This window comes from Phalacrocorax carbo, chromosome 1, assembly GCF_963921805.1.
Source record: "Phalacrocorax carbo chromosome 1, bPhaCar2.1, whole genome shotgun sequence".
Classification (NCBI taxonomy): Eukaryota; Metazoa; Chordata; class Aves; order Suliformes; family Phalacrocoracidae; genus Phalacrocorax; species Phalacrocorax carbo.
In genome coordinates this window covers 137,002,286-137,026,975 of record NC_087513.1, presented here as the reverse complement: position 1 = coordinate 137,026,975, position 24,690 = coordinate 137,002,286, and the positions used below count along the sequence as shown (strand labels likewise).

General features: G+C 41.8%; 1 protein-coding gene across 3 annotated transcripts in view; it reads right to left on the bottom strand.

Moving 5' to 3' along the window:
* MID1 (midline 1) overlaps nt 1–24,690 on the bottom strand; it is a 255,745-nt gene that overhangs the window by 148,160 nt on the left and 82,895 nt on the right. Inside the window, exon 1 of one of the 3 annotated variants that reach the window (XM_064475568.1) lies at nt 9,151–9,258. The exons of the other annotated variants lie outside the window; for them this stretch is intronic. The gene's annotated coding sequence lies outside the window, so the exon portion shown is untranslated. Of the gene's footprint in view, nt 1–9,150; nt 9,259–24,690 lie in introns of those variants that run through there. 3 annotated transcript variants of the gene reach the window in all.

Below are 24,690 nucleotides of genomic sequence, written 5' to 3'. Positions count from 1 at the left end.
TTTCTTATTTGCTTATAAACCATTGTGGTCCTGAATGATCCGTGTACAAACACACACACGCTCCAAGACATTCATTACCTGTGCTTCTACTACTCCAGGGATATGTGATATTTATTTCTAGTCATCGCTAATCTTTCATAAGCAGTTTACACCTTAGTTCTCTTTAAATGGAGGATGAGCATGGGAAGCAATAGCAGACTTCTCCCATGACAGTTTCTTTTGCAGTCAAGACATTCAAGGAGAATTATATTATGGGAGGATTTTTTAACCTTCAGTAACAAGGCTTAATTAGGGATCAAGAGCAAATGTTATAGCACAGAAAAGGCACCTCTGATCACTCATTCTTATCAGGCTTTTGTTCCAATTAAGCTGGCTAACAAGGGATGTGAGAGCATTTGCATGTGAAGTATAGCTGTTACAATTTTTAATTTTACTTGAGCTGAAAAATCTGAGTATGCAGGACCTTTTGAAGATTAGATGTATGTAAAGAAATGGTGAGGAACCTGTGCAGCTCTTACTTCATTAAAATATTTTAACACTGCAAGGAACAAGCTCATGCTGAAACTCAAAAACAAACCTCTTATTATTCTAGAAAATATGAATTAATATAGAATTTGTATTAAAAAATAGGAAAGAAAGCCTGGTTTTGCTCTCCATCACCTGATCTGTTCAACATTTGTCACAAGGGTGCAAATTTACTCACAGACATACTTCTCCAATAACTACAATACAACATTTTTTTGAAGGAGGATTCCAACCCACCTCCCCAGTCCCACTGACTTCAGCAGAAGCAAAATCAGGCTTTAAGAGCTGCCCATTTTGGATCAAGCAAAAGATGCAACCTGGCAATACCCTATATTGGTTGCACACCAGTAAGGGGCATAGCTGTGGGCAGACAGGTGAAGCTAAGGAAGAGACAGAGCTTTCATTTGCTAGCACTTACCAAAATACTGTAATTGGCTATAACAGCAACAGATTATTTTTCCATTAGAGCAAAGAACAGTAGCATTTAATCCTCTAGTTGTTCCCTGATGTACCACAATTTGAGTCCTGGCAAACATAAAGTCTTGCCTTACAAGTCCAGATGGTAGGAGAAAAAAAAATACAACCAGTGTAAACATAAATTCGAAGGGAAGCCCTTGCAATTTTGTTGAAGACTAAAAAACAACCTCAGTTTTTCCAAGAGAAATACTGATGACTTCATATAAGACTTTACATTTCACAAGGAAAGTATATGGCATGATTCCTTTAACCCACTCTATTTTACATAAGCATCCAGGTAAAGTTAAAAATGCCATTTTACTAGCGATGAAAAAAAAAACCTGCATGGGAAAGGTGTACATGGCTATATGAGCTACCACAGTCATGCTTTATTCCTTAATTTTAATAAGCTTTACATGCAAAAGGGACAGGATACTTTTCAGAATTTGTAGCTATAATTTTGCTGTGACTAAATTCACTCATTTTTGTTGCACAGAGGACCTATATAAAAGGGAAGCCAGTTTCAGGAGGTTTTGTTTTGTATCAGTTTTTCTCAGATCTCTAGAATTAGCCTGAAGGATCCTTTTAGAGAGTAAGTAAATACATATAAAATATTAGGACAACACTGCAATGAAAAAAGGATGTTAAATTGTTCATCCAAGGAGATGACATAACAAATACTGACATAATTTCCAAGCAGCAAAGCAAAACTAGGTCAAATCACATTGACCTATCTAACATAATAAGCCTTTTTTTTCAGATTTTTACAATGTAGACCGTGTCTGCAAGCATTAATGTCCCCTGTTATCTATGTATAGTGTTGTCACTCTGCTTTAATGTCTTATCACCATGTTGTGTTAATTAGACCAACACAATATAGTGCACTTTTGAACTGCTTAACTCCCAGTTTGAAATCTCTGCCTAAACTATACTTCTGAGGTGATCCAGTTAGAAATGAAGTCATTAACTCTTTATGGTCACTTGTTTCAGGAGGTGCTACTAGGGCTGGTAGAATAGCGTAACTTTGCATCCAAGTCAAAATCTAAGCTCCAAAAGTTGCATATGATTAGTCAAAACCAAGGTCCGCATAGGTAACATCTGTCAGTGAGAAAGTGCACACCAATTTTTCTGCCACTTAACACACGGCAGAACCCAGGCATATCACTCTTCTGAGCATCACGTGGACAAATCCCATCTGTGCTTGGCCTTCACGTGTCCTTGCCCAAGCGCTTTGTTCAAACCCGGTGCCCTGAAAGGGGCAGTATTTTCTCTTGCTCAGGGCAGCCTGCCCTTCCCATACTCTTGTTGCTCCTCTGCACTTCCAATTTACAGCACATGTATTTTTCAGTGAGACTATAAACAGAGTTGTGTAGGTTCCCGCCTACAGCCTCTCATGACTCCCACAAGAGCAGAAACATGAGAAGTGAGAGCAATATTTGTCTATATCCCTGCTTCCAGAGCTGAGTGAGGTGGGACCAGAGACCAAGCTGAGAGCTCAAGGCCCCAGCTACCCAGAGAGCTGGGACTGGTCAGGAAGGAGGAAAAAAGCTGACACAGGAGACAGAGGTAGACCTTCGTGGTCCATAAAGCAGAATTTGTCAACAGAGTTTGCATCTTTCTGTAGAATATATAGATTTTGCAAGAAGGGCATAATCTTACAGGGAAAAACCCAACACGTTCCAATGATAAAACCCTCTCCAACAGTTTTGAAACTTGCTTGGTGATGAAGAGTACCTTGAAACTGGAATACTGGCCGTTCTTATGATGGAGTGTCTGGACTTGCCAACTCCAATTCTAAATATACTACATATATATATATATATATGTAAAAGTATAGTATTTCTATTTTCTCTTTTTTTCTTCTTTCTTTTTCTCCAATTACCTCTCAGGAAGAAATAAAATGTAAACCAAAACAAAGAAAAAAAGAAGAGGTATCATGTTTCCATATGGGAAATGTACTGAAAAAAGAAGCGAACTTTTTTTGAGAACCATTTTGCCATTGATTTCTCTGTATTTTTTTGGAAGAAAGCACCCATCTCAGCTAATGCTCAAAATAAAGGTTCGAATGAAAAAAGCAGAAATGGAGATCCCAGAGATGCTCAGGGGGGTCTCATCTGAGCAAGCTCTCCCTTCACCTGACTCAAAGTAGTGCATCAGCTCACAGGTACCACAAATGAGTCTGACCTACTGATCTGGTAGGGGGTCTCTCTGAGCTCCTGCTGCAGCTGTTCAGTAATTAAATACCTGCAGACCCAAAGAGCCAAGTTAAGGCCATTAGTCACGGGCACCTGCTCAGGATGCAGGGGTGCCGAAGGGAGGCGGCAGGCGACACCACGGGCCCGCAGGCGCACGGGCAGCACAGGGCAGCCGGGGCGCAGCGTGATGGGAAGCTGTCGGCGCCAGAGGCGTGAAAAATGTGTTGGCCTCCCTGCCCCAAAATGTGGAGCAAGTGTCGTAGCGTGTCACCAGCTCCTTTCTGTGGCCAGGAAACATCCCACCATAAATATTTTCATGATTCTATCACACTATCAGCCCCGCGATCTCCTCATCTACGGTCCCACTAAGCCAGGAGTAAAAGCCTGGACTTCCTTTTATTCGTTTTACTATTTTAAAATAGTTCTTGCACGCAGCTATCTCAACACTTACGCAACCAGAAAAGTTTTATCATACTTTAGGGCCAAACAAACATCGCCTATTTGCCAGCTTTTTTGTCCTCCCACATCCCTCTGGGAAGATACAAATAATAATGATATACAGTCATGACATGACAGCAAATAGGAAAGAATTTCAAAGAATTAAGAGCTATTTTTATTGTTTAGAAGAGAGATCAAAATCAGCTTCCTACCCTTTAGCGCCTTTTCCAGCTTTCAGACAGGGTGGATTCTGCACTGCAAGCCAGGGATCTCAGGGATATACAGTAATTCCTTACAGCTTGCTAGAGCATTACAAGCTCTAAGCTGCACAACTGTAATAAAAGACTTCGAACCCAAGAACGGAGTACCCTAAGAAGTCTGAAATTCAGTTCAAACAAACTCCAACCACATTCAAAAAGCTGTTCACATGGTTGTATGCGAATACAGGTCTGCTCCGTTCCCTCAGCTCAGTCTTCACCCACAGCCAAACCAAATTGTTTCTCCAAATGCTGAAGCATTTACTGAGCTTCAGCGTATATCCTCTGAGCATTTACCACCACAAGCTCCTCATTCCCAGCAGTTTATTTTCCTCGACCCCAGGCTCCAGCAGAGCCCTTACCTCTGGTGCTACTCTGCGCAGGGACTCTGAGGTCTGATGATAACTTTTTACAGAGCTCAGAAGCTGTTGCAGCCCTCTGCGCCGCTGCCTGCCTCCCCGTCCCTCCCCAGCGGGGAAGCCCTGGGACTGGGCAGTGGTGGGAAGCTGGCAGCCAGTGCAGCAGAGTGCTGGGCAGGCGGGAGGGAGATAGCTGGAGACAGATCTCATCAAAGGTAGGAGGCCTGGTGGGGATCAGAGAGAGGGAGATACACATCTAAATAATTCAGGTGCTAATAAAAGCTGTAGGTTGGGCTCTGTTCAAGATGTGAGATGAAGCCGAATTTCAATGTATTTCAGGCTGCCATCAATGCAGAATGCTGTGTTACTTAATAACCCAACACTGACAAACCAATATTGTTTTAAGAGTATTCCACATAAAGTTAATGAAGAAAGTGGCTATGCCTGGTTTTGTACTTTTATAGCTTTAGGCTGAAATTCTATCAAGTGAAGGTTTTGAGAACTTCAAGTCTGACCTCTACAGGTAGGCTGCTGAAATAGGTACAGCATCTTCTGATCGCAAATTGTGCATGGGACTTACAGAAATTGGGAGAAAGGTAATGGATCGGATGTACTATAGAACATCAGGTTATTATCACTGCATCTTTTAAGCCATATTTTAAAAACACTACTATCTGTAGCATCATCTGTGGTAATTCGGTTCATACAAATACATTCTTGCAAAAGGCATAGATGGTGCAGCAACACCAGAAAAAGCACATCCAGCATGAACATTTTTATATCCAAAAGTGTTACAGGGTTTTGCTTCTGCTTTTTATTATCCCTCCCCCTTCCTCCCAAATCTTCCATATGATCTGCTCTTTCAGGGCTACAGAAACAAACGTTACTTTGAAACCGATAACATCCATTTGCGTTTTGCAAAACTGATGTTTTTAAATGCCCTGATTGGTGCCACCTTTTTCTAATCAGAACCAACCACTCTAACAAACTACCCTTTGTCTGGGGATCCCGTCCCCTCTGTTCCCACCAACCTACAGCACATGTTGCTATAGCTACCCTGCATGTCTATTTACCACACAAGTGATCAAAGGGAGCAGACAACACACATACACACACACACGCACAAAAAACCTCGCCAGGCTTCCTACCGAGCAATGTCCAGCCACTAATTAACTGATACACTCCCAGCCTGCGGACTCTGTACACTTGTTTTCTTTCTTCTGCGTGGTACGCGCGCGCACACACACACAAAAAGCAGCGTTCTCCGAGATGCTCATTCTTCCCTTACAGACCAAACAAACAACAAAACATTCCAGGGTGAACTTTAAAAAAGAATTTCCTAAAGCAAGGCTAAGGATTACAGCACTCTAAGATAAGAATACAGCTTTCCTACTGAGGAACACATTAAGAATTTTAAAAGGTATGCAAAAGAAGATAGGAAATAAGAAACACATGCTAAGAACTTAAACAGCTGTAAGGAAAGGGGTTGATTTTGAATTTTGCATGTGTTTTGCACTGAAATTGTATGCAGCATTTTTTCATTCAGTGAATTATATGCACGTTAAAAGCTATATGACTGCAGTCATGATAAGTAATTGTAATGGCTTTATGTGCCTTAGAAACACAGTTTTTCATTTTTAGGTGACCTGTCAGTTAACAGTTGTTTTGTTGAACCTCTTTATGTGACAAAGGGCTCGAGTCTACCCTGGTCAAAATCAATGGGACTTCAATAGCAGGAGGCCAAAATAAAGAGTTGCATTTGTTGTCAATGACACTCCCACGAGCTGCACTTCAGGGATATGTTGTGGGCTAAAGTGAGTGAAAATGAAGTATTAAAACTCAAACATTTGATTTTCTGTGAAGTAGGCTTAGGGAACTTAAAACAGAGCCCACAGTGCCCTCTCCAGTTCTGCAGCAAACTCAGGGAATCCAGCCACATAACTCTGTCCAGCCACAAGAAATTGCCACTCTACCATAGGAAGTCTGAGCATCTTCACAGGAATTTCAATCAACTGCAAGCTTCCTTACTTAGGAATCTCTTCTTAAGAAATAAACTCAACCGAATACTCTGCAAAGCAGCAAATATGTTACCTGCAAAGGATTTTTTTCTTGTCAGGTTAGTTGGGTTTTTTGTCTTGCAATCGTGTTAGATACCTTTTAAAAAACTGCACTTCTGCTTGCTAACACTAGTCTTACAACATACTAGCACACCCAAATGGGTGTATTTCCTGTGGATGCTTAACCTTTTACAGGTACACGGTGACCAGTGTACTTTCCCAGATGCCACATGCACAGCAGTAAAAAAGACATTTTCCCGTTTTGGTTACTGGAGATAATATGTGAGGTCATTCTAGCAGAGAGCAAGGAGACACCTCTTGCTGAGGTTTTCAATTATCACCTAAAAATGACTACTTCTTTATACCACCTCATTTACAAATCTCAACACAACGTTTACACCAACCCCTGTTACCTTGCTACAGACTATTGGCCTGGCACAGCGGTAAAGTAGGTTGAATCTTATCAACTCAACAGGCTGCATATTACATTTCTACAGTAATTTGTGCACTTCTATTGGGGAAATTAGTGCATTTGTCTTGCTGTGTGCTATTCCTCAGTACCTGTAGGCTGCCTTTTGGGCAGATCAGTCATCAACACAATACATGGTTTCATTCCAACACCCTGCCTGCTTGATAAGGGTTAACTCTGCAACCCCAAATTAAGCTATAGCTCCCACCAAGAGCCTCTCAAAGTGAGAGCACTCGCTCCCAGAGCCTGATAAGAGGAAGGAGTTAACCCACCTCCTCACTGCCCTATAGCCAGCTGGTGTAAGGATGGGGAAGGAGCAGCAGGGAAAGGCAGGGAAAGTAACAGGACAGGTAGGGAGAGAGGATTGCCAGGGGGAGAGTAGGTGAAAAAAGCTCTCTGTTACTCTGAATAGAGGGCCACGAAAGCACCAACAGAAAAGTCACCATCTGCATATTCCTCTTTCCCATAACAATTTCAAACTAGAAGCAGGAGCAAGTGCTCCAGCTGCACACAACTTCCCTGCTCCTAAGTGTCTGCTGTAATGGATTTCCTAAACATTTTGTACAGTTGGTTCATTGCTCATCACAATCTTCAGTTCCCATAAAAACATGAAGCCAGCTGCTAGGAGCAGCCGATGTGCCCAGTGGCTCTGTCCCCCTGCCCCCCTGCCTGCCAGCTCCCCAGATTTCATCCCCCAAGCCCCCAAGCCCTAGCAGCAGCAGTGCTTGTGCACAACAAACCAAAAGAACCCGGAAAAACACTTCTGAACTGTTTACTTGGCACAGGAGAGAGAAACTGCACTCACAGGCAGGTGTTTAAACAAACTCTGGCAGCGCTTCAGCTGGAGCTGCCCGCCCCCTCCCTGTGCCTGCACCTCTTTTTGGGCTGGAATGTCTCCCTCCCTCCTCTTTTGGAGGAGGAGGGAGAGTTCACGTGTGCATTAACATCCTCCCTGCTCTTTTAACCCACCATCTATGAATCTTCACTACCCATGAAGCCTTATGATTTAGGCAGAAATATTTCAGGAGAGTAAAGTGCCCATTTCCCAGAGCATTTTACTTTTTATTATTACCATCCTGTAACATCTCTGGTTCTTCCTCATTGGCAACCCCCTGTGCCAAAGTACCCTCTCATGGTGATAACTATTTCTGATAACTACGTGCATCTAACTGACCGACTTCAGCTATGCAGTACATAAAATGCCCTTCATTTTGCTTCACAGGGACAAAAATTCTTCTCCCTCTTTAAAGAGCTACAAAAGTGGGCTTTTGACTAGTGGGAGAACGAAAGACCTTTCTTCCTCCCACCACCTATATTATCTCTTTCTTCACCCCTCCCCATGTCCTGTAACTTACAGAAAACTGGTGCAAGGAAGCTGAGATTTCCCACCATGGTTTTAGAAAGTGAGCAGAAAACAAATGCTACATTTGCACTACAGGTGCAAAACCCTCACACATGCATTCCCTGGACATGTACTATAAAAGTCCCACTGAGAGCTGAATGAATAACACCTACACAGAAAAGAACCTAGAAAACTTCTCTCATTTCCTCATATTTACCCATTGCCTACCTAGAAAATAACATAGTGACTGCAACTTTCAGAAGTGAAGCAGCAAGGCTTTTTAAACTGGGACAGATCTCTGATTCAGTCTTAAGATACAGCCCAGCCAGTTTTCTTTGCTCCCACAAGGCTCTTCTAACCGCACATTGTTGTTGCAAAACTATGAGCAGGGAGAATGAAAAACATTTTGCCACTGTGCCTTTTAACTGCGAGAACGAGAAGAAAAGCTCCTTTTGTCTCCTCAGGTGAATAGAAGTCTTAAAAAAAAAAAATCTCATTTGAATAATCTTAGGAAAAAATCCCTAGAAAACCCATCTTAAAGTACATTTGTGAAGCTGTAAGACAGCTTGAAAGTACTACATTTTAAAACAATCAGAAGATTAAAGCACTGGCAGGCAAGGAACTCACGCAGAGCTGTTTAATAAATTATCCCTGGGCTGAATTATTGGCATATTTAAGCTTATAACACAGCAAGTTCTTTCCTTTCACATGTCACAAACAGGGCTGCGAGACAGCCTACACAATGCATTTAAACCATGGCAAACTGGAACTGATTTACGTCCCTCGCAAACCGCTTCCATGCCCCATACAAACACGAAACGCACAATGACCTGCCTGCATGGCATCGCTGCCTGCCGGGAGGATTAAGCAAAAACTCTCAAATATGTTAATTTTTTTTTTTTTTCACCCCGGGAACTTACTTTTGACAAGGCTAAGAAACAAGAAGGGAAAAACAAAGCAGAGGTTGGTACCGGCACAACCTGGGGCCAGTGTGGCAAGGCGAGCCCCGACAGCCCGGGACAGCTGCCTCATGGTGAGATTCCCATCCTTACCTGCCTCATGGTGAGATTCCCATCATCCATCCAGCCGGCAAGGGGCTGCTCACACCACGCTGCTGTCGGCAGGGCAGAAATCCATCAAGTTTCCCACCGTAAGCAAGTTTCCCCCCGCCCTCCTCCCCTCTAGTATTCCCCCACCCCCGCCACCCCCCTTTTTATCCTTTGCTGGGGGGAACTCTTCTTAAGACAATGTCAAGTTTCCCAACCTTCCTTCCCCAGCCTATTAAAAGTCAGGAGCGGGGAGGCAACTGTCCGCCTGGCTCTTATTTCAAACCGCAGCCCAGGGATGTAGTAGTTGGCTGAATTGGGCCATGAAATAGCCTCGCCAATCAGGAGGAAGGGGAGGGAGGTAGAGCACATAAAGGCTGCCTACATGAGGATTAGGAAAGCTTTCAAGGATTTAAAAGACTGAAAGCAGCTGGAAACAGTGTCTAGGGCTACAAAGAGGGAAGTCAATTTGCGGTGTAAGAGATTATTCCCATTCTCATCTAACTGCTCTGGGTCTGCTTGAAGCTTAACGGGCTCCCGGGACTTCAGCAAGAAAACGTAAATGTCCAGTTGAAACTACAGAAACATCACAGTGAGGCATAAACACTCAACAGCCGCCCCGTGAAGTAGCAACATCCCGTACGTGTCGGAGCCACATGCACTCCAGAAACACCGATTTGATCATGTCACATTAAAAAGTAAATTACATAATGATATGAGCAGGAAGTAGTAAAATACAGACAGCTGTTTACATCAAGAGCAAGTGCCTGTCTGCCGGAAGGAACAGAAGAACGCCTGTGAATCCATAGGCTTTGGAAATGTTTTGTTGCAAAGCTTTATTTGTCTTGGTGGCAAATGCTTAATCATCCTTAGCATTAGTGTGTTATCTGCTTTCCCTTCTTTAGAGAGGGTGATTTCCTCATTCCTGAAGCTTAGTTCCTTGTGCACCACTGAACCCCAACTGCAACTTTAAAGAAAAATAATAACAGATCTTTTTGTTTTGTTTTGTTTTAGATTTTAACAACGTGATCAGTTTCTATCTGCTGCCCCTTGGTGGTTTTCATTAAAATAAACAAACAAAAGGCAACAAGAAAGATCCCAAATCTGAAGTGTCATTGCTGTTTGAGTTACACCTTTCTTGAGCGAAAAAAGAAAAAAAAAGTGGAGAAATACAAACCTGAAAATTCATACCACCCACTTTTCTCCAAATTCTTTGCCTCTAACTTAATATCAGCTAAGAAGCCTGTTAGTCTCTCTGTTGCACTCTAAATGGAAATCTGTCTTTTGATCTCAGGAGACAATCACGCAAATCTGATGTCTGAAGAAAAGCCCCAATATCATGGATTTGCTTCTGGAAGGGCTTTATCTACCAAGGCAAAAAGTAGTCACTATCCAGAAAAATTCCTATCAGTACAAGAAATTATACTGAATTGAGCAGCAGAAAAAAAAAAGTTACAATGATGTGCTACCAGGATTTTAATTAAAGGCTTCCTAAAATATATTTCCTTTTAACTTATGATAAGCTACAGCACTGGGTATGTCAGAGGGAAAGGAAGAAAAAGTCTGAAAAATTTATTCATTTGCTTTCCCATGTAAAAGCAATAACAATTTTTCTCATCAGTGCAACCCAAAAAGTAGCTTGCATCATATTGGCACTGTCCAGCTCAGAAGTGAGGCACGGATGGAGGGAAAATGTGATTTAAAGCACTATTTCACTTTATCCAGGGCTGACTGTGCTCTTTCCTGGTCCACATCCTCAGGTGAAGGCATCCAGTTACATACTTTAACGTACAACACAAATGGACTATCTCCAAGGATCAACACAACACATTGCATAAGGGTAAGACCAGCCATTCACACCAGCCAGCGTGGAGACAACTTCGTGATCTTCCAGTGACAGCCTAGTCCTGCACACTTGCACAACAGCTCGAAGCAGCTGCAACGCATGGAGCGAGGTGCATTAACAGCACTTAACAGGAGCGATCGTCCCGTTCCCCAAACATAGCTCAGTGGACATGTGCCACTTGAAATAAGTATGTGGTACGCGAAGACCTTTTACTGAGATTAAATCTAGGAGAAGCCTCTCCAGGATGCATTCAAAGGAAGCTTAAAAATGCTTTTCTGAAGAAATTAGAGCCTTTGGGATAAACTTCCCTGTGGTTTAGCAAAAGGTGCAAAACTTAAAAAATGAGTAAGGATTATAAAGGATTCACGCCAAAAGCTTGCATTTGGTTTCAGGGTTTTAAGAAGGGGATTCTGAGGGCAGTTGCAGAGTTTCATGTGGAAACAGTAACAGATCCAGTAAGAACTCCAATATTATGAAGATAAAACAGTTTTCTACACATGCACGCCTTTTCATACACAACACGCACTCCTTGCAGGACGGGATGGGAATTGTATTCTTCTGAAAACTCAGCAGAATGTGGCATCCAAAAATGAGTTAGTTCTATAGATTGAAAACTCATTTTATTGTTAGCAAAAAAATAAAATAATTTTTAAAAAAATTCATCAGTGACACACATTCAGGGTGGGATGCAGACTATTTTTTTACTGAAATAACCAAGTGTCACAGACAGCCCCCATCCGAATTCCGCCACTCACTTTCCCCTTTTGAGGAATGTGCTTTGTGATGAACCCTCACGGCAGCAGTGAGGGTGGACTCAGAGAACTAGGTTCTGCACTTAACGTCTGAATGTCTTTTGAGTGGCACGACAGGAAGAAAGAGGGTCCACGTTTGAACTGGTTTTGAAGGTAGTCAGCGTGCAAAGACACAATGGTACAGCCAGATGTGAGGAAGAGGAATTGCCACTTGGGACGGAAGAAAAGGCAGGTGCTGTTTTTTGCACCGTCCTCTGAATATCCAGCTTCATATCTATATCCAAGTGTATGTGCATGCATAAGAATGTCATACAGTCTTCCGGGAAGTGAAAGAAGGTTCTGTCCCTGAAGGAGGAAACTTTTACAGCCTGTCTAGTAGGAACCTACAGGGGTAAGGGCAGCCAGAGGAGGTGGTGCCAGGTGTAAGTTCAGGCATCGCTGGGAGCAAAGATCTGTATAAGCAAGACCAAAGTCATGCCTGAGAGCCCGATTGTTTTAGAGGATTCTTATGGAATTAATTCAAGTTAAAAGACAAAGGGCCACAAGTACACCAAACCATTGGCAGTTTTATGTTCTGTGAACTCTGTTTATCAGTAGTAATGGTTGGATCCCCCTTACCAAACCTCAGTTTAAACTGCCCTCGGAGTTACCAGTGACTCCAGCAGACACAGAAGTACCACAATAGCTCTGATCTGGCTGCTCACTGCAGGTGTCTGCCACACTAATTATCACATATCAAGCACCTCCCAGGCAAAAAGGGCAGTCACGCAAGCCCTCCATCTAGCCTCACGTCTCATGGCGTGGCATCATGTTGCCACATTCATCAAAACAGAGGTAAGGCGGGATTACTTTAGCTGGGTTTCCATTACCAGCAGTACTGACCAGCAAGAACTTCAGTCTGGTCCATGCTGTTCTGCTCCTGAGCTGGCAAAAGTAGTTCAGCAGGTACTTGTGAGAGCTCAGGGTGTTGGGTGCTAACTCACAATCCTGTCTCCAATTGCTACTTAAGATAAAGAGGTAATTTTAGCTTGTGTCCTGAGCTGACTTACATAGCCAAAAAGCTTTGAGAGTTTCTATAAACATGCGGCAAAACCCACCACTATGTAATACCAGTTACAAATTGTACGTTGTGTACAAATATCACATACTTTTACTAAAATTATTGTGAGTTCTTTGTCAACACATCAACTCCCCTTCTGGAAAAGTTCAGCTGAGTATAGTGGGATGAGGCTTAGTTCACAGCTTATCAATGCAGTGGACAAGTTTGAAGGTTTTAAGTTGTGACAAGGCAAGGACAACAATCTTGATACCAAAAATTTAGCACTGTTTCAAAATCTGAAACTTTTGCTTATTCAGATTTGTTCATTAAACTTTTTGTAATTAGCTCTATTCTTTCCAAAAACCACCAAACACAGGCACAGTTTTGAACTGGTGGACCAGATGCAAAGCAACCTAATGTGGCATTACTCAGTGACTGGAATTTTTTCGGTGTAAGACAATTTTATGTAGTCCAGACCAAGCTAGGTCTGCACCAGCTGCAGGGGAAGCGCAGAACAGGAAGTGGAGAAAAGGACTTTCTCTCATTATCTGAATTCCAGCTGCCATGGAAATCCTTCTGGGCCCAGAGAATTCAATATGTGCTAAAGACAGAAGAACCACCCCGCCTCCTTACGGAGCTGTACCAAAAAGCAACAGACCCGGCCCCAGGGTCTGATTATATGGTAGGAGTGAAAGAGTTGCAGCAGGGAAAAATATGACCCAGCGCATAGGTTAGAAAGAAACAAACCTAGCCTGAAAATCAGCATCTTTGGGTATGAAGTCAGTCACAAATAGATTGCCTTTAATTTGCAGTACAGACAACTGATAAAAATAAAGACACGGGGATTTTTTTTTATACTAAACAAGAAGTTAAACTGGTGCACTTTGAGACAAAAAGGTAATATTCACACCCAAACTATTGGTATTGAAATTCATTTCTAATGGTTTTTATAGTCCTTCCCTTGGCAGTTGCAATTTGGCACCTGCAGGAAGAGCAGGATGTCCAGAATACAAAATACTATTTAATAACCCCAGATACCACTAGAATATATAACTGAAGGCAGCACTGGAATGTAAAAATAACTTCTAGAACTGGCACAAAATATGAGGTTGCAAGATGAAGACAAATTTCTGAAAAGGCAGTATAAAAATGAAAAAAATTCCGAAAGTGTTAAGATGAAAAACTGTTCTCAAGATATGAAAGTGTCTCACCATGATTTTAAAATATATTGTTAATATTTGTGAATATAAGAATGCGCAGAGCTGCATCTCACAAAGCTGTACTTAACTGCTTTTATCAACATAGCTGCAGTGAATGCAATGAAGATAAACTAATTACCCTGGCAGAGTGTCTGACTCGTGGGTGTTTAAATGCACACACGTTTTCCAACAGAAGTTTAAAAATAAGACCAGCAATGTCAGACATCCTTAAATTTACAAATACCTACAGAAAGCCACAGCGTGCAAAGATGTTATTAAGGCAGACCTTTGGGAAATTCGTTGCCTTTCAAGCGAGATGACTCAGCCTTTTGTCAGGTTATCACTAAAAGAGGCAGAGATGAGAAAGATCAGACCAAGCAGCCCTCTTGGTGGAGCGGTCCTTAGATGACTATTCACCTTCACTTGGTTATTTACAGCATCCCTCAAACTGCTCTGACCTCACTTGGGGCTGCACCAGCTGCAGGCAAGAGAGAAGGGAAGATGTCTCCAGGACAACTTCTTCCTCCACCACTTATGCAATCTAAGTAATCCACAGCTGAGGCAGAAAGGTGGTTAAAAACAAATCCATCTGCACTTACCTCAATGACAACACTGACTAGACTTTTTGATTAAGGTATTCTAATGGAAAGAATACTATCTGCTGGATTTCATCTTACCACACCTGCTACGAGGCAGATACTTGATCTGCTAGGCTGAGCAAGTTCATGCGCATTCATGTGTAATAAATTAGTGATAAGAAGACACTGTCTATTCCAAAATTATATGGAAGTATAGTAAGTTAAAAAGTCTGACAAAGAAGGATGCTATAAAGGTTTGGAGGTTCTAAAACATCTGTCCTCTAGCATGTATATATATATATGCAGAAATAAATGGAAATCATAATCAGCTTACTGTTGTTTCTCCATTTTATTTCCTAGGTTTTTACAATTAGATGATACTTCAGCAATAATTATACCTCATTACTCTTTAAAGTAGGAGATAATAGTTAAATGGCACATTTTTTTCTTAGTATTCCAGTCCTAAGAAGCCTCCATGAAAACAAGAATGATAAAGTAACAAGACAAGAATTGCCTTGTTTCTGTAACCCCTATTAGCATAGACAAAAAGAGTAACTTTATTTCATTGTATTCTGTACCAACTACTCATTTAGCGACCAACTGCAAAAATCAGTCATGCAATGACTCAAGCTAAGCAAATAAAGATTCAGCCAAATAGCAAAAGTTGTATGATATATGCCTTTCACAGCCAAACATCAAATAGTAGCTGTCAAAACCAATACCATTCTGCTATCCCAGGAGTTATGTCCAAGCATATGACCACACAAATTCAATGAAGAGTCATCTGGCCATAATTTTACTGAAACAAGTAAAACCTAAACTGGTAAATTGTCTCCTGAAGCAAGCAGATACCTACTCAAAGTCCCATTATCTGCATGTTAGCTGAGACCATCAAACCATGCAAGTCCTTCCTTTCCGCTGAAACCCCCTAACCACAGGTTTACCGAAAAACGTGTAACATTCTCACAATCAAGCCATTCTGCTCTAAAAGAGTTTTTCCTCAACCTGAGAGGCAGAAGTGAGAAACATTAAGCACTGTTGGGACTATGCCATGTCCAGGAAGAATTATAGAGATCTACTCTGTGTTGCAAAACTTTCCAAAACAGAAGAAATACTGGCATTTTAATATTTTTTTGAACCCCACCCCACACCCCCCCCCCGGTGAGGCAAGGCATTAATATGAAAAACTGGAATACTTGTGCACCATTTCTTGTTCTCAGGAAAAATTTGATATTTCAAAGTTCTGCTGTATTTCCTTGCAATGACGGTGCGTAACTTTGATCACACTAAGGCAAAATAGGAGCTCAGGCATCTCTCTACAAATCCCATGAAGCAAACTGCCACCAGAGGGACAACCAACCAATATTTCACCAACCTGAAATCAGATGTTTCAGCACAGATCAACAGAGCTGAATTTGTCTAAAAGTTCAAGCCAGACTAAACCCTTTTGTTTCATTTTTCTAGGCAGAAAAATTTGCCAACAATCTGCATGAGAAAATGACTTTTTGCAGCTGAACCTCCCCAAGAATATTCCCATAGGGAATTCTCATTTATTTCTTCTCTCTCATGCCCTGGCTACCCATGCCAGCTGCCTGCCCCGTGGAAAAAGGGCTTCTGTGAAATAGACAACCTCATGGGACAGGAGATGAAAAAGTTTCCTGTCTGTCAGCTATACAGCAACAGGGTCACATGGAAACCTTGTGAAGTGACCCAGGATTGTATCTTAAACAGTAGTAATACAAACTGCAACATGTAAAGTGCATGTGTGTCCATGGGCAAGGCATTTCGTCTCCCCCATTTTAATTCTCAAACTGTGTATTGAAGCTGCCTTTGTTATCCTGAAGATAGTAAAGGAGAGAATACATCTATAAATACCGAAACATCTTTAAACATTATTGTAATCAGGGCAGCACAGGCTCTTCCATAAGCAGGAAAGACAGACGAAAAAAAAGACTAATCATTGTAGACGTGACTACAAGTTTCTGGGCTAAATATAAGTAGCTAGAGTGGGAAAGACAGTATTAATCAGACAATACAACAAGCAGACAACTGAAATTATTTCTAGAAAATTGCGTGCACATGTGTATGTGCGTGCATGAATGGGTAAAAGAAATATATTCAAATTCTTCAAATAAAAATAACTGTATATGCTTAGACTTTGTCTGGTAAAGAGAAAGAACTCTTAAGGTGGTCTTCCCTACAACCAAGCGAAATATTTCCCTAGCCAGGATACCAATGGATTGCAATGTTTGTGGTGAGATGAGATCTGTGGGGGGTGGGCTGGGGAATGACAACAAACAGCCTAAACCCAAACCTGAAGTCCATAGACCGCGCAGGAAAACCTCTTTGTACAACTGAGAATTTGCTAACATATGTGACTCATGATTTGACTCACAAGCTTCTGGAGTTCACTGGGGTTACCGTCAAGGTCAGATTACCTGTGAAATATCGAATGACTACCCCTTCCCTCTGCTTGAGCGAGGCCCTTGGTACTGACTATGACATACATTTATGTGGGAAGTTTTACATTTAAAAAAAATCACATTCTCCTAATTTCAAATGAGAAAAACAGGCAAATAATTTAGAAGAAAATCACAAGAACCTTCTTACCAGAGGATTTTAAATTAAGTAATTCAGGGATGTGGGCAGATATCACAAAGCATTAGTCACAGCAGTAAAATAAGAGACTGTTTCAGAGAGTCTTCCCTATTGCATTAATGCTTTTTTCTCACCAGGAGCATTGCTTAAAATTATTTATGTGCACACCAGCTAAGGAGGGGTTTGAAATGATATACTTAAAAATAGGCCCACTGGGAGGACTGCCCTGGGAGGACTGGTCTGGTCAGGTCTCACCCTTCTATCTGTGCCAAGTAGCCCTTTTTAACCTTTAAACCACTTTCAGATGGTACTTTTATGAGCCACTGTACCTTGTTCCTTTTAATTACAGGCATATATACTATAGGTTTACCAGTTTCCAAAAGAATTTTTACTTTATTTAGCTGACATTTCCAGATGTGTCCCCTCTTCAGACCTCCTTTTTTTTTTGTTAAATGGCACTGGCAATAAAAGACAATGACTGAAAAGATAATGTGCTTCTCTGGGTTCCAGGCAAACCAGTTTTATAATCCAGTCCTTTGATTCTTATTTTATAAGCTACCCTTATAAAAAATACTAAAATAAAAAAAACCAGACTGGTCCATGAAAACTATATTTTCATAGTTGGTGTTAAACTTTTTCATGAAGATACTCAGAAAATCTGATTCAGGTAAGACTTGTGGAATATGAAGCCCAGAACAGAAATAAAATGCTCACCACTAGGCTTTAATTTTTGCATCTCTTACTTCCACCGTTTATTATTAGTCTATATTTGTCACTTCAGTGCTGAAATTTGCAGATACTACCCAGTGTGTCCTATTTCATGAGTACACGTTTATTTACAGGGAGACTTAGTCATTTTAACCCCTGACTGCAACACACACTCCAACATCATTATTTTGCACTAACAGCAGGAAAATAAAAGAGTACTGAAGTAGCAGCTACTGCACATTACCCCAACAGTGAAGGTTAATGCATGCCTTCTAAGCCATTTCATGTAGATTTTGATCCCTAGGGTCACACTTTGTCACATACGCTCATACTGTCTCCCCATCTTGTTCCAACACCTTCCTTAGCTTGTATTTTGCTGTAACACACTATGAAACAGCAGTGATATGCAACGGTCCTAATGCCCATTTCATAAAGGCTTTTTTCACACCTCTTGGGCACCAAGAAGGTCCTTTATGTCAATGGGAACGGGGAGCGATGTCCTGATAATCCTGCCAGCTCCAGCCACCCATGCTTTCAGTGCTCTCAGTTTCCCACCCACCACCTTCAATTACCAGTAAAGAACTTGGTACTACATGGTGCTGCAGACTAAAATTAGACATGAAGATCCCTCAGCACAGACAGAGGAATTAGGCTGAATTGTGAAGCCATGTTGCCCAATTACCACATCTCTTGGCAACCATTGATTTTGCTACTCTCCTTCCACATGACTACTTGGGTGTGGCAGCACACATACATAGACGGTATACTGCACTTCACACTGAAGTGAGAGAAAAAGAAGAATCATACTGAGGATTCAAAATGAAAGTCTTCCATGATTTAAACACAGTTTCCATATATCTTTTATCAAAGGCACTATGAATTCATTGGGATTTTCAGATAACTAATAACCACCTGCCTCTCAAAAGTAGTTTATAGACTGGGAAAATGAAGTCCACCACAAAAAAGGACTAAACACAGAGTGCTTTGGGAAAAGGTGATGACACTTCAGCAGGGGAGCCCTGCAGACCATCCTGGCATCCCTAGCTTTAGGGCTGTGGGGCACAGGAATAACCCCACAGAAAAATTCACCTGCTGAATCCACATTTTAGATTTCAGAAGCGTAAAGCTCTGACCTCTTGCAGCTTGGAAGCTGAAAAGGAAGGGTGAGCACCTAAAATGCAAGGTCTAAAACAGCAGAAGCTGTCACCACAGCCAGAAGGATTGTTATTGCTACAGCTTTATGTGATTCAGAAGCCAGCAAATAAAGTAAATGGCACAACTGTCTTTGTAAATTCTTCAAGGGAGGGTTCTGCACTTACCTCGTTCTTTTGGGTGCCTTCTTGTGAGTTCCCATGTTCAACCCTTTTGGGAAACCTTTCCCTTTATGTTGCCTCTCTTTGGACACCACAAACCACTAAAGCCTTCAGAGCACTTAACTGAAGGCAGTTATTATGGGCATGCTGTGGGTGAAGAGTGATGTGTGTCCACCACCCTGCATCCTCCAGAGACTCCTTGCACTCATTAATCTTTTGCTTTTGATAAATAAAAATTATACATATAAATAAAGTAGAAGGACAAGGAGAAAGCAGATAGGAGACAGAAGAATCATTAATTTCAAGCATTTTTGCGCATTTATCTCTCAGTGTAGCTCTCTCCAAGAGATAATATCATCAGCATTTTATAGATATTAGCAGGGCATTCAGTGCACATTTCATTAAGATGTTGCAGTGTCTCAAACAGGTGATAAGGGGTTGCTATGGTTACTATAATCTCTTAAGCTGAATACTAAATAGCTTCACAAAATATATATTCTTACTTGTTATGTAAAATATTAGTCGCCCAGTTGGCATTTTCTTATGCACCCCTTTTATTTTGTCAAGGAGTTTCCACTCCTTCATCTTTCAAATAAAGTGGATTTCAGTACTGTTCAGAGAAAGGAGAGGTCACGAACCATTCTCCTCCTCCAGCAAAGGGGACAAGTTAGGTAGCTCATTATCTAGCCTGTTTATAATTAAATCGAAAAATGACTGCTCCACTGTACTGGAATTGTGTGAGCTTTTATTTCAGAGGATTTAATGAGTTGTGGAAACATATTTACAAGGCAACAAGCCCTCACTACACAAAGAACTCAACTTTAGCGTGGCAATAGACCATATAGCTTATATTGGCCTGAACCCTTTGTTTCATATTCAGATGCAGTCCCGAGATTGTCCCATCACCAACATTTGAATCAACGTTTCTGCTGGATGGGTACTTTTTTTGGACATGAATGGACATGAAGGCAATATTTAGGAAGTCTATTGTCAGGTATGCAAATTGGGAGAAAAATGTGTCACATAAAATCATGACAGTTTAATAGGATATTACTCATGGACAAATGCTTTCATGCACTGCCTACTCAGAAGGGCAGGTTGAAAGGAGTACTGTAAAGATACCAAACTGGTATTTTTAGCCTTGTCTGTCCCCTTTGTGATGCAACTAAAGAAAAGTTTTAACATGCTACGTTCTTTTAATTTTACCTTGTTTATTAAGATATCAGGAATGTAAACAAATATAAAGTTCCCTAATTTTTAGTAAGATCAAAACACCACTGTTTGACTTTCTTTGGGCTACTGTGACTATTATATACATGGTATCTTATTTTGAAAATTTTCATTGACATCAGCTGCAGTCATAGGGTGGAATCTGGCTACTATGAAACTCATTTACAGTAGCAGCGTCACAGTTTTTACTGAGCTGGATGTGACTAGGATTTCGTCCATATGCGAGCGATAACCTTGTTGCGATCAGGAGAAAAAAAAAAAAAAAAACAAACCACAAAACCCTTCTCCAAGCTAGGGTAATACCTTTCTTGGATGTATTTGAACACCTGTTACTATACTAGTGTTAGTAATCAGCTCAGTTTTGAGTAAGATTAAGCAAGAGCAAATGTGCTTGCAACTTCCAGATCCGCTTTCACAGCTTGTACCCAAAGAGATTCCTGGGAAATGAATTAATATTTTGCAGTCTGAGGCAGCGAATTTTTATAGCAGGACTGAGCAATAGGGTAGGAATTTATGGAAGATAATATATTGAGCAGATCTAAGTACTAACTAGGCACTTACCTGATGTATTTTGAAGTGCAGAATGTTGCACATTTCTAGAACCAAAAATGGACATAACATATTGTTCCTGCAAGGTGTTACCATGTTAACAACTAGAGCACCTTCTGTTAAAACTATTAATATGTGGCTTATCACTTCATAAAAGCTTGAAATCACAACGCAACAACAGTAAGCACATGTGGTACATATGAAGTCAATCTGCAAATACAATAATAAGCATTCAGCAGGAAGCATTTCTGTGCTGTAGTTAGCAGAGGTAAAACTGTCATCTTTGTTCTACAAGTGCCACTTTTGTTATCCACAAAATAACCCATCCATACTCAGTCTGTATTTGGGTTCCTTTCTGAAGTGTAAGAATGTCTTTTGTTGCCTCCTCCTTCCTCAGCGCACACCAGCTGGACTTGCAAAGTTTGAAGGTGATGGTGAAGTCAGACACCAGAAGGCTTAGCAATTTTAAGGAAATCTGTTCCCAAACCTACAGCTAACCCTCTCTTTACCAAGACAGATATCTTCTATCGCAACAATTCTGTCACTGGTTTCAGTATTTAGGTACTTATGGCACTTAGAGAATAAATGATGATTGTAGGAATAAGCCTGAAAAAGTGGATGGGGTGGTAAATGATGAGACAGAGAAGTGGGAAAAGAACGAACTGTCTGTCACGCAACTATGCGCATCTACGTCAAAATAGAGTAGCAAACTCATGAACACCAAACTGACAAATACACAAAACCTGAAAAAGCTATCGGAACATCGGAAAGGGGCACTGCTCAGGAAAACAACCCCCCCAAAACTTTTCTCATTTACAGCTAAGGGGGAGGGGGGACGCCCGCGGGAGCAAGGAGTTGGTTCGGGATTGACTTTTCAATGGTTATTTATTGACGTAACCAAGTCCACGTAACTGGTAGCAGGCAGAGCAAGCGGCAGAGCGCGGGCTGACGGGGAAGGCCGAGGCGCAGGCCCCGCGCAGCCCGAGGAAGGAGGCGGGAAGCGGGCCGCCCCCGCGGCCTGGCGCAGGGCGGCCCCTGGCGGCCGCCGCCCCCTCGGCTCCCCTCGGCGCGGCCCGCCCGCCCCCACCGGCCCCGGCGCCCGCGTAGCCGAGGCCGGTTCGCCAGCTTTGATGTCAAACGGCTCGGAAGGGGACGGGGGCTCGCGGCGGGCTCCCTCCGAGGCAGCCGTGACACCGGTTTCTTCTAGGAACTGCAACAACTTTCTGTTGGCAGGGAAAAGCTGAAGTTCCGAAGTTTCGGTTGCTTCTCCGCTGAGCTCCAGACTCCAGACTCCAGACTCCAGATTGAGCCATGTGAAAATAAATTTTAAAAACCACATGGAGCAGGCAGTTACATTGATTCTTGCTGATAACGCCACCTACAGCACTGTGAGGTATCTTGCTCTTGTTCCTGAGATGTGACACGAGCTCTGCTTCTAAACCTTTCTAACGCATAAAGCTGATCTCTGCGCATAGAAAGAGGACAGCGTAGGTTCAGAATGGCAACTATTTTTCCTCCTAGTTTGAATGTCGGTGAAGGAGGTACACTATTGGTGCGTACCAGGAGCACGCTACATTATGGCCCAGCACTACGACCACCATGAGGTCTCCATGCTGTAATTTCTCTGTAGCTACAGTCTTAAAAGTCCACAAGAGTTTGCATACTTGAAATTTGTGATACATTTTCTTCCCAGCATATGCCTGGCCCCTTGGGACAAAAAAAATTTTTGTTGAGGACCAGCTTTCTGCTTGTGAAAATACGACGAAACCGCTGAACTCTGACCATTAAAGCAGAGTGCATTCCACATTAGCCTATAGCAACAGGATATCCTGATAGTCAGCATAAAGGGGATAAAAACGGCAGTGAGTAAACCTCAGGATAACTCAAACCATTCCACTTAAAGTATGTGGAAATCAATCCATCTTGCTCATTTTCATATTCCTTCTGTCTTTCCTGATTTAACATACTTTTTGTTCACCATCAGAAGAGGTACCCAGCACACCCAAACCTGAATTTTTGTATCAAACAAACAACACAGTTTTGAATGTCATGTCCAGGCAGGTAAGAAATGAGTTCGAGACCAGGGCAGCTATCTTATACAGAATGACTCTGTGGAAACAGTATTATTCTGTTAATTACTACGTCCTCCAAGATTCATGCAAAACCCAGGTCTCCTCATAATTAAATGAGCTTAGATCTGTGTCTGCACTCACAGATTGCTGTTACTCATTTCTGCCTAGATGCATGAGAGGTAAATACTAGCGAATTTTAGCATAAATCCCACTATTTCTCCCTTTGTGAATAATCAGTTTCATACTACTTGTGGGTGTGAACAGGCTGAGTCCTTACTTCCGTGCTCAGAAAACATGCAGACCCAGAATTAGTATCCAGGCTTGAACTCCTCTTGAAGATAGATTTTATTCATCTTACAAAAACCAAACAAAAGCAATAAAACCTAACCTTCAGACTGAGCTTCCTCTCCAAGCTCGTCTATTCATAGTACTTCCTTCCAGGAATTCCTCTATCTTAACTCAGTGAATTCTTCCTCTTACTCATACTTCCTTTATTTTGAGGGTAGTTGATGATACTGCATTTGCCATACTAATTCAGCAGAACATCAGAAGCTTTGTGCAAGTTCTCGACACTTGTTGAGAGGGTGGGACAACAAGAGCATCCTGTCACTCTGTCTGTGTCCAGGAGCAGTGGTGCTGACAAATGACTGGCTGACATCTTATTGTTCTTCTTTTCAGTCTCATAAAAAGAACTCTCAAAGGAGAACAAGTTTTATTCAGCTGAGGTTTTACTATTTCGCTATATTTCATCAGCCCTGGCATTAATAAAATATTGTGGTGATTTAACCTGGGAGTGTGGGAATTACTGAGGGATGTGCTTATTTTTCTTACAAAAATTCAGGCATGCTATTATTAGCAATCTATGGTATGTCATCAATGTCAAAGGCCAAATAGTTTCTTGAAATGTTTAGGAACCAAGTATATTCTGAATCTGAGGAGCCTCTGTTCTCACTCTGCCATTCACATGCACATGCCGGAGCGTGCTGCAGAAAGACCCTATCTTGCCAGTATGCTCCTGAACGCTCCCAGCACATCTCTTCTGATAGAGCACTCAGGTTCTCAGCAGGACAAACATGTACATCAGAGAGCAGACTAACCTCACCATCGGGCAGTTCCCAAGGCTCCACCTCTGTCTGTACAAATGCTGGAGCTTGAAACCAACCAATTTTAGAGGCCAGTTTCACTGCATATGGCTCCTCGCATGCATAAGACTATCTGCCACTTCAGTACCTCAATAAAACTCAGCCGCTGGCTTAGCATGTCACCAAGAACACACAAAGACACGCAGAGGGTGTCGACACCAAGTCCTTTAAGCAATCATGCCAACAGGTTATGGGTAGAACAAGGAGAAGAGAGTGTTTCTGGGCACTCCCAAGATCACTGTGATAGCTGGCGCTTGTCAGCTCTGTGCTTCTTCACAGACTTTTGGATTGAGCTTTCCCTTGCACATTTGATGAACAGAGAAGATGACCAAATCAAAAAGCAATGCCAAAAGAAGTAGCCCTTGTTTCATTTAAAACTGGCAATAGATTTTTTTTTCAAGCAAATACTTTCTTCTTATCTGTGTCATCAGGGTCATCAACAGAAAATACTACTGACAGATGCAAGACGCTTCACAGAAATCAGGAGGTAAGACAGTGAGAAATCAAGCGCAACCTATTT